The sequence below is a fragment of the Lactuca virosa genome, chromosome 7 (assembly GCF_052849685.1).
Source record: "Lactuca virosa cultivar CGN04683 chromosome 7, Lactuca_virosa_CGN04683_v6, whole genome shotgun sequence".
Taxonomy (NCBI): domain Eukaryota; kingdom Viridiplantae; phylum Streptophyta; class Magnoliopsida; order Asterales; family Asteraceae; genus Lactuca; species Lactuca virosa.
This window is the reverse complement of record NC_136432.1, coordinates 60,156,581-60,167,712: the sequence shown is the minus strand read 5'-3', so window position 1 is coordinate 60,167,712 and position 11,132 is coordinate 60,156,581.

Here is an 11,132-nt window from a genome sequence, read left to right as displayed (position 1 = left end):
TACCGATGCGTTGTGGAAGGTAGTATAGGGCCCGTACTACTGGAAACACCGGATCGGTGAACAGTCCAAGTAAGAATCCTTAGGGTACTAAAGAACAAGTAGGGTTGAGTATCGAGTGCGAGTATACTCGAGCGAATCTCTGATTTCTTTTGTGTTGTATTTCAGAGACATCATGGTTGGGACGCGCCACCACCCAGGAGGCAGTGGTACCAGTGATGAGGAGATCCGTAGGTTGATTTACGAGGAGGTGGCTGCGGCCATTCGAGCTGAGATACCAGAGATGTTCGGGTCTATCTAGACCACGCTGATCGAGACTTTTGATGAGCGGTACGCTGCTCTTACTGATGTTGCTGTTGCTGCGGCCACCGCAACCGTCGCTGCTGCCAGGCCGCAGGGGGGTGACTCGTTGCTGTACCGAGAGTTCAGCAACACGAAGCCACCAGAGTTTGATGGGACGCAGGACCCGATTGCTGCGATGAGGTGGATTTCTGGTATCGAGGGATGCTTCTACACCTGCTCGTGTCCGGAGCATCTGAGGGTTCGGTTTGCGCTGAACCAGCTTCGCTTGGGAGCGAAGGACTGGTGGAAGTTTGTGACGGCAGACTTCACTACGGCAGAGCTTACTGCGGTGACCTGGGAGAGGTTCACCATGATGTTTCGAGATGAGTATGTTCCCCCTGTGGAGAGGGAACGTCTAGCCCAGGAGTTTTTGTCCCTCAAGCAGGGAACTGAGTCTGTGACGGTGATTACGAGGATGTTTCATGAGAGGGCGTTGTCTTGCCCTGAGCACGTGTCGACTGAGCAGGCACGTATGAGCCGGTACTTGAGCATACTGAGGAGGGATATCCGTGAGTTCGTGGCGAACTCGTCATACCAGACATTTTGCTGAGCTCCAGGCAAAAGGTCAGGGGGGAGGCCGAGTCCCAGAAGAGGGACAGGCGACCGGCACAGGCGCAGCCGGCAGCCAAGCGGGCAAAGCCCGCTGGTTCGAGATCTGGGGGTCCGAAGGGCCGCACTTGTGGGAAGTGCGGCAAGAGCCACGAGGGAGTGTGCAGAGCTGGGGTGTGTTACAAGTGCGGAAAGGAGGGGCATTACGCGAGGGATTGCCCCAAGGGGTTCACGGTTTGCTTTCATTGCAACCAGACCGGCCATCGGAAGGCCGAGTGCCCACAGCTACTGCAGGGATCAGCGCAGGGATCTGCACCTACTGCTCGAGCTACTGAGATCCGGCCAGCGAAGGCCGAGGCACCGAAGGCTCGCGGGAGAGCCTTCCAGTTGACATCGGAGGAGGTCCGCGCAGCGCCCGATGTCGTGGCTGGTATGTATTCTTTCATTTATTTATGCTGAATTATGAGATCTTGTGCTTATATTATGATATGCGTAGGTACTTTTCTTGTGAGTTCTGTACCTGATTTGGTGTTATTTGACTCGGGTGCGAGTCGGTCTTTTATGTTTTTAGCGTTTAGTCAGCATATCAGTATCCAGCGGGAGGCGTTGAGTCGACCGCTACGGGTTTCCATAGCTGACGAACGAGCGGTGTATGCTACGGATGTGATTCGAGGTTGTGTACTCGAGATCTTCGGTGTTGAGTTCCCGATAGATCTGGTCCCGATTGCGATGGGGGATGTGTGTGTCATAGTGGGCATGGATTGGTTGAGCCGTTTTGGGGCTGTTATAGACTCCGAGCGACAGTTGGTGACGATACGAGACCCTAGTGGGGGAGTTCTTACGGTGTACGGCGAGGGTACCCGTTCAGGGTCAGCATTCTGTTCGGCTGCTAGAGCGAGGCAGAGTCTACAGCAGGGCTGTAGTGGGTTTGTGGCCTACGTGTTGGACATACGAGTAACAGCGAAGAGGCCTAGTTTTGTTGATGATATGCCGATAGTGCGAGAGTTCCCAGACGTTTTTCCCGAGGAGTTGTCGGGTGTGCCTCCCGTGAGGCAAGTGGAGTTTCGCATCGATTTGGTTACGGGGGCAGCGCCTATCGCCAAGGCGCCCTATCGCCTTGCGCCACCAGAGATGCAGGAGTTATCCTCACAGCTTCAGGAGCTGTTGGGGAAAGGATTTATCAGACCGAGTAGCTCACCTTGGGGAGCGCCGGTCCTTTTTGTCAAGAAAAAGGATGGTTCACACCGGATGTGCATTGATTACCGGGAGTTGAACAAGTTAACGGTCAAGAACCGTTACCTACTGCCGAGGATCGATGATCTGTTCGATCAGTTGCAGGGAGCATCTTGGTTCTCCAAGATTGATTTGAGGTTGGGATATCATCAGATGAGAGTGCGAGATGAGGATATCCAGAAGACGACGTTTAAGACTCGTTATGGGCATTACGAGTTCGTGGTGATGCCTTTTGGGCTCACCAATGCACCGGCGGCGTTCATGGATCTCATGAACAGGGTGTGCATGCCGATGTTGGATCATTCGGTGATTGTATTCATCGATGACATATTGGTGTATTCGAGATACAGAGAGCAGCATGAGGAGCATTTGAGGGAGATCCTCGGAGTTTTGAGATCGGAGAGGCTTTACGCCAAATTCTCCAAATGTGATTTCTGGTTACGAGAGGTCCAGTTCTTGGGACATCTCGTCAACTAGAATGGGATATTGGTCGATCCGGCCAAGATTGAGGCTGTGATGAGTTGGGAGGTGCCGAGATCCCCCACCGAGATCAGGAGTTTTCTGGGGTTGGCCGGCTATTATCGGATATTTTTCAAGGATTTCTCCAAGATTGACGTTCCTCTCACCAGGTTGACCCGGAAGGGCATGGCTTTTAGTTGGGGTCCTCAGCAGCAGGCCTCGTTTGAGACTCTTCGCCAGAGGTTGTGCGAAGCCCCGGTGTTATCCCTTCCAGAAGGAATGGAGGATTTTGTGGTGTACTGCGACGCATCGATATCAGGGTTGGGTGCGGTGCTTATGCAGAGAGGGCATGTGATAGCGTATGCATCGAGGCAGCTGAAGCCTCATGAGACGAGGTATCCCACCCACGATCTGGAGTTGGGGGCAGTGGTGTTCGCCCTCAAGATCTGGCGTCACTATCTGTATGGGGTTCGTTGTAGCATATACACGGACCACAAGAGTTTGAAGTACCTGATGGATCAGCCCAACCTGAATATGCGCCAGAGGAGATGGTTGGATGTGGTAAAGGATTACGATTGTGAGATCCTGTACCACCCGGGCAAGGCTAATGTTGTAGCTGATGCTCTGAGCCGTAGGGCAGAGAGTGCCCCGATTCGAGACACTTGTATGCGATTGACGGTGATGACTCCGGTGTTGGACACCATTCGGGAGGTCCAGGCAGAGGTCGTAATACCAGAGAACCGCAAGAAGGAGCGGGTGAGCGGGCAGGTGTCTGAGTTCGTTACCGATAGCCGAGGGTTGATGACCTTTTAAGGTCGGATTTGGGTGCCGTATACAGGCGGGGCACGTACCATTCTGATAGAGGAGGCGCATTGATCGAGGTTCTCGATCCATCCCGAAGCCACTAAAATGTATTTGGATTTGAAGAAAAACTATTGGTGGCCCTATATGAAGAGGGATTTTGCGTGGTTCGTTGAGAGGTGCTTGACCTGTCGTCGGTTTAAGGTCGAGCACCAGTGTCCGCATGGCAAGTTGTAGCCACTTGAGGTTCCCCAGTGGAAGTGGGAACAGATCTCCATGGATTTTATCACCAAATTGCCAAGGACCGCGAGGGGTGTCGATGCAATTTGGGTGATTGTTGTCCGGCTGACGAAGAGCGCTCACTTCCTTGCCATCAGTGAGAGCTCTTCCGCAGAGAGTCTGGCCGAGTCGTATGTGAGAGAGGTGGTATCACGTCATGGAGTACCGACCTCGATTGTGTCAGATCGAGATGTGTGTTTCACTTCCAGGTTCTGGAAGAAGTTCCATGAGGAGTTGGGTACGAGGTTGCATTTCAGTACCGCCTACCACCCACAGACGGACGGACAGATTGAGCGGACGATCCAGAGACTTGAGGACATGCTCCGAGCATGTGTGTTGGACTTCGGTGGAAGTTGGGACACGTACTTGCCGTTGGCTGAGTTTTCCTATAACAACAGCCACCATTCGAGTATTGGTATGCCTCCCTTCGAGTTGTTATACGTGAGGAGATGTCAGACTCCCATTTGCTGGGGAGAGGTAGGGCAGCGCGTGATGGGTAGCACTGAGATAGTGCTTCAGACGACCGAGCAGATACAACAGGTCAGGCAGAGGTTGTTGACAACCCATAGTCGCCAGAAGACTTATGCGGATAGACGACGATCCGAGCTTGAGTTTCAGGTGGGAGACTTCGTACTCCTAAAGGTGTCTCCTTGGAAAGGAGTGATTCGATTAAGGAAGAGGGGCAAGCTGGGGCCCCGGTACATTGGTCCGTTCAGGGTGACCGCGAGGGTGGGCAGGGTAGCGTATCGTTTGGAGCTACCTACGGAGTTGAGCCAGATTCATGATACCTTCCACGTGTCTCAGTTGAGGAAGTGTATTGCCGACGAGACAGCAGTGGTACCGCTAGAGGACATTCAGGTGGATGCGAGCCTGAATTATGTTGAGAGGCCAATCGCGATTGTGGATCGAAAGATCAAGGTTCTGAGGAACAAGGAGGTGCCCCTGGTTCAGGTCCAGTGGCAACATCGGAGAGGGTCCGAGCTGACTTGGGAGCCGGAGTCGCAGATGCGGGAGCAGCATCCGGAGTTGTTTACGGCATGAGACTTCGAGGGCGAAGTCTGGTTCTAGTGGGGGAGAATTGTAACATCCCGAAATTCAGGTACATCTCTTATATCCTTCTTCTTTTCCAAGTTGTCAAGTTTGGCCCCTTAAAGGAAATATTAAGGCAAATGAGTACGTTGGGCGTACTGAAGAGTACGCTGCGCGTACTCATGCGCTTAAGTTGGACGCGGACTCGCCTAGGTACGCTGGGCGTACCCAAGGTTACGCCGGGCGTAACCGGCCCAGATGCAAACCCTAAATTGTGGCTTGTGCACTATAAAAGGAATGTTAAGGCCTTATCCTCAGCCACCATTTCAGAGAGTGAAACCCTAATAGAGAGATACCCTTTGTTCCTAGCTTGTGTGTGTGTGTGTTCTAAGCTTCAAAGTGCCATTTCAAGGTGGTGAAAGAGAAGAGGAGGCCATTTTAGGAGCTAGAAGTTGGTGGACAAGAGTAGATCTGAGTTCTACAGAGGTTGGAGCTTCTTTCTGAGGTAAAAAGCTCAAAGCTTTCCTTGTCATTTGTGATTTGTGCTTCTTGGACCAATTTTTAGGGTTTTTGGTCCCAAGGTGGAGACTTTATGAGCAAATGGTCTCCATAAGCCTAGACCTGCCATATTTCAGAGTAAAATGAGTTGTAGGTTCATAAAAATTCAATCTTGGACGTGAATATTAAGCCATGCATGAGATCTAGACTTTATGAGAAAGAAGGAAATGTGTTAAAGTGATTAGGGACCTTTACAGCCATGCAAAGGCTTAAAGGTCTCGACTTTATGGATTAAGTGGTCTTAGAGAAGTCAGATCTGGAGTTTGAGTTTATGTCTTAACCGTTTAAGACCAAAATCCATGAATGCATGAAACTGAGACTTACGATGGGCGTAAATCTCAGTACGCGCAGCGTAAGGGTCTGAGACCCCGATTCTGGATCGCCGGAGTACGCCCAGCGTGCAAGAGCTGGTACGCGCCGCGTACTGCCCCTGTTGACTTTTGTTGACTTTTAGGGTTTTGGTCAACATTTGGACTTTTGGGTCAGGGAGGGGTAAAATGGTCTTTTACCCTTCTGTGGGATTGTAGGAAGGGATGTAATCTAGTCTTTGAGAGCCTTTATTTATTCGAGAGTACTGTTTATGTGTTTAGGCGGGGACTAGATTAGTGTTTTCGTGTGCGAGATTATCCGAGATACCTGAGGTGAGTCTTCTCACTATACATAACCTAGAGTGGTATTTGTGTGTAGACCAGAGGGTCTTGTATGCTATGTGTATATATGAGATTATGTGCATTGTGTTATATGTATGCTATGTGTTGAACAGACCGGGCCGGAGGGCCCAACGATATAGACCGGACCGAAGGGTCCAACGACACAGACTGGACCGAAGGGTCCGACGAGCTATGACCGAACCAGAGGGTCCAACGAGCTACGGGACTGGAGGGTCCCGCTGAGACACATCTACCGGAGGGTCGTACTGTAGCCTCGAGTGGCGTATGTGTTGTATGTGGTATTTTGGGGAACTCACTAAGCATTTATGCTTACCGTGTTGTGTGTTATGTGTTTCAGGTACCAGTGAGGATCGCGGGAAGGCGCCGGCATGATCAGTACACACTCATAGAGATTATGTTGAGATTCTGGGAATTGTTTTGTGATGATGACATTGTATACATTATGTTTTGATATTGTTTTATGATTAAAAGTATGATTTAAAAATGAAAAAATTGTTTTGGAAATTTACGTTGTTACACTTTTATACTTTTCCATTTTTGAATTTGAAAGTTTATATGGTTTTAACAATTTCTTTAATGCTAAATAACTCAACACTTAACCCTTTTGGGTTAGATTAATAACTATATTATTTTTATTTTTATTTTTACTATAAAACTACCATGCTTATATACACTTAGGCCATTAGTCAAACAACCCTGCCATAAGTGGTGTGAAATCAATAAAAGCCACAACACAGAAAAAACAAAATATGTTCGAAAACATCTATATAAATCTCGTCACACATCATTTCATTGTTAAACCAAAATACATGTTTTATCAACTTCATGTACTATAAATATATTTACAAAGAGTTATCATCTTTGACAGATTCAGTTGTTATAAAATTCTTACTAATATATCTAAAACACGATTAATGAGTCTTTAATAGATTGTTATAAAAGTATTGCTAATACATTCAAAATACTATTTAAGACATTGTGACAATAAATCTTGAAACTCGATTTCAAGTAAACATTTTCCATATATGCCCTCGTCCACTTATGATTTACTATTTCCAACTTTACCCTTGTTATGCTAAAACCACCTTACCTTGACACATATCTCATGTATGTTCATAACCTTCTAAAAAGGTTCTTCCATCAACACTTGGGTTTAATGCCGTTAACTCATCAATTGGAGTAATTACCCCTTTACCATTTGATGACTCTAAACCTGCCATATCTGATATAGTTAGCCTCTCAAGCTAACTTTATAACCATAGACCACATAAATAAAATTAAAAACCAAACACACCACCCAACCATGTTGCAACTAAAACCTGACAAGAGAGCAGTGAAACAATGGAACAATTTTTACATAACATCATGTCAAGTATGTACAACATGATCCGGTACAATGCATGGATTTTGGAAAAATCCTAAAGACTGATAGACAAAGCATATAACTCCCTTAACCCATCCAACCCATACCCACCAAAAAACTTGGTGGGATGTCAAGTCCACCAAGCAAATTACACCCTTTGTTTGCAAATAAAACGTAATATAATGGTAAAAAAGGGTATCGATCCTCGGGGAAATGGTTGTATTCAATCACCAATGCAATCCAATAGAACTAGTGTAAATAAACTAACTAACTATAATTAAACTAAGGGGGGGTGTTGTGATTGCTCAAAAACTAAAAGACTTGAATAACTAAAAAGCTTGCAATTAAGCAAGATGGTGAGATGCTCAAATATTGGAGAGAATTTGTTAACCAAGGCAATTCAACACAATGAACATTTGTGTGTTTATCACTAGGATTCAATATGAAGCTTATCATTCACCCCAAATTGGTTATAGCAATAATGAAGCATGATATGCCAAGATTCCTCATAGGTGGTATGGAGGTTAGGGAAGCCCACAACACACCTTCTTAATCAAAATCAAGGATTCAATTAAAGCAATTGAACCCAAGAAGTTGATTAGCCTTAAGAACGAAGGAATCCCCAATTCCTAGAGGATCTCAATGCTTACACATCCATAAAGGAGTCATGATTCATAAGCTAGAGATGATTTCTACTATCATAAAACCATTGTTCTAAGTAAATTCAATGATTCAATGCTAAACCAAAGAAAAAAACCAACAATTACTCATTCAAGTACCAAGCTCATGATCAAAGTATTAAACAAGCATAAAAAATATGAACTAGAATCATAAACATAAGATAAATGACAATTAAGCATGATTCCTTCAAAAACCCACAAATATCCAAGGGTTTTAGCCAAAGTTAACCAAAATAGAGAAATTGGCCACTCATGGCAACAAAATAACAATCACAAAAGTGTTTTTGCATCAAGAATCTACCAATTACTTAGAAAGATGAGAAGAATAAGTATCCAAGCTCCAAAAATCGCCTCTCCATGTCTCTAATGGTGGAAAATCGAAGTGTGCTGAAAGATCCAACCCCCAAACGTAAATGGTAAACAAAATGACCAAAATGCCCAAAAGTGTGCAGTTGCGCGGGTACCCGCGCAAGCGTTGCGCAACTGAGATTCCACCCTCGCAAGTGTTGTTGGAATGCTATTGGTCCATTCTGTCACACCCCCCAACCGGAATGGCGGAAACGTTTGGGGGTGGATGGCGTCATGTGTAGTATCATAACAATTTTATCATAGCAATCATAGTAAACACAACCATTACATTGAATACATATATGAAAAGAGTTTACATCTATTTAATTCTTGTTTTCATACATCAAAAGTATAATCAAAAGAAAAAGACGTGACTCTATACGCTCCGTCTTCTCAAAACTCCAGGAGGTACCTGTCTACTAATTTCCTGAGAATACAAGCAGTTTTGAAAGAGTATCAGCATAAAGCTAGTGAGTTCATAAGCGATGTTTTTGTATTGAAAACCTGTCGATGACTCTGTAAAAATGTTTGCGTGATTCCAAGAAAATCCAATATTTTCTTTAGTAAGGGTGAGATAATATCAGTTCTATCTATAACCACTTAGTTCATGCTAGCCACGTATAAACCAATATCGAACAGACAGTTGACTATGTGAATCTGCCCTAAACCCACAACCAAACAAGGAACAGGGAATGAGGCGGAAACCACACATTCCACAGTCTATCGAAAATGCTCCATACGTAACCCTGTTGCCTAAACTAAGGAGTTATAGAATTAATAATGAATATTTATTACTGTATTTTGTTGTAGTATAGAAAAACGTTGGTTTGCATGTCTATTTACTATCAACCGTAGTGTGTGTGTATTCTTATACAAAAACCTTTGTATAGTATATTCTACATGAAAACTCTGGCTAATAAAAGTAGTTTCATTACTTAAAATAAAACTAATGAAGAATGAAATCCTGTAAACAAATGATTAGTTTATACTATTGTGAGTCGTATAACCATGTTTGATATGACCTAGTGACCTTTACGATGTTCTTCAAGTGTCGATTAAATAACATTTGTCACCTCAGGCATGCCTGCCTAACTGTAGCTAGCAGTTCAGGTGTGGGATTGTCAGTCCCGAATAGATCTATTCACAAATCTCACGCTCTCCCTCCAGGAGACTCTGGTCATACTATGATAGGATTTAATTCAGTACACCTAAGGGTACAGTTTTGAAGTAGAGTCTCACAATCCTATATAATCTAGTTTACATGTAATTATGTAGTATTCTCTTGTATTTGGATCCGTTGTATATTGCTTAAAGAAATAATTATACTTAAATAATTATTAAATATTGTACTCCTGATAATGTATATCATAAACTAAATCTGTCATAGTTTATATGTTTAGCAGTGTATAACTCTAAACTTGCAAAAGCTGTGTATTTAATTCCCCAAACTATACCCTTTATAGTTTGCTTGAAATGTTATGTACTTGGTTTGTGTATTGTTATGAAAATTATGTAATTAGGTTTCCAAGATAAAAGTGTCCCTTATGCTCAACATAATACAAAAGGGATAAAATATCTAAATATTTTATAAAACGTAGAAATCGTTTGATTGTATCAATTGCATAAATTTTAAACTTGTTAAAATCATTTGTGTTTGGCTTGTATTCCCCCTGGAAACATTTAAAATCATAAAATGGTAGGGGTATGAACTCACTGTTAATAGTGTGCAGACGTCGAATCAATGAACTGAAAAGAAGACCCTCGAGTTGTAGCGTGTGGCACTTAACGGAATCCTAATAACAATTAAATACATTTATGTATTTAAATTAGTGATTTCGCTAGATAAAGTGTAGAAAAACACATGAGTTCGGTTAAGGAATGTTACCGGGACTTGCTTGAATCGAGGAAAGTGAACTTTCAGTCTAAAGCACCACTTAGGAAGGGTGTGTACGACCGTGAACTAGGGTGTACGGTCGTGGACAGGTGTACGGCCGTGAACCAGCTCTTGAGTGGTGTACGGCCTTTGAAGGTGTACAGTCGTAGACTAGTGTGCGGTCAATGAACTTGAAGGTGTACGGTCGTACACTCAAGAACAAAGATGCTGATTTCGACGAGATACGAGCTCTAGATGCTCCGAAATGATCCCCAATGGTGTTTTTCGATGTTTTCCGGAGGAATAAAGGTGCTTTTAGGGGTGTACGGTCACAAGTCTAGAGAGAGAATGAGTGGGTGTTCGGCCAGAAGAGTGTAAATGAGGGGTAGGGTCTCATATATATAGGGGTTGTTATGGTCGGTGGGTGGGGTCCACCTGACTCCGGCCGTAAACGGGTGTACGGCCGTAGACAGGTGTACGGCCGTGAACCCAAGTCAGGGCGTGAACTCGGTCTTGTTCGAAGGAATTCCCGAAATTTCGCGTGGTTTTGGTTCCGTCTCGAATATAGAACTCAAAATATATAAATAAATTATTTTCCAAACCGAAGGAAGTTGACGGAACCCAATAAAATAGAATTTCATTAACGGAAATTAATTAACGGAAATTAATTAACGGAAACTAGAAAAAGGTTCGGGTTGTCACATCATCCCCCCCTTAGAGGGAATTTCGTCCTGAAATTCAGACACATAATACAAATTATGGACTCGGAAATAGATGAGGGTACTTTTGTTTCATTGAATCTTCGCTCTCCCAAGTGAATTCAGGTCCCCGCTTGGCATTCCAGCGAACCTTCACTATCGGGATACGGCTTTGTTTTGTTCGCTTTACTTCCATATCCATGATTTATATGGGTTCCTCTACGAAGTGTAAGTTCTCGTCTAGTTCGATCT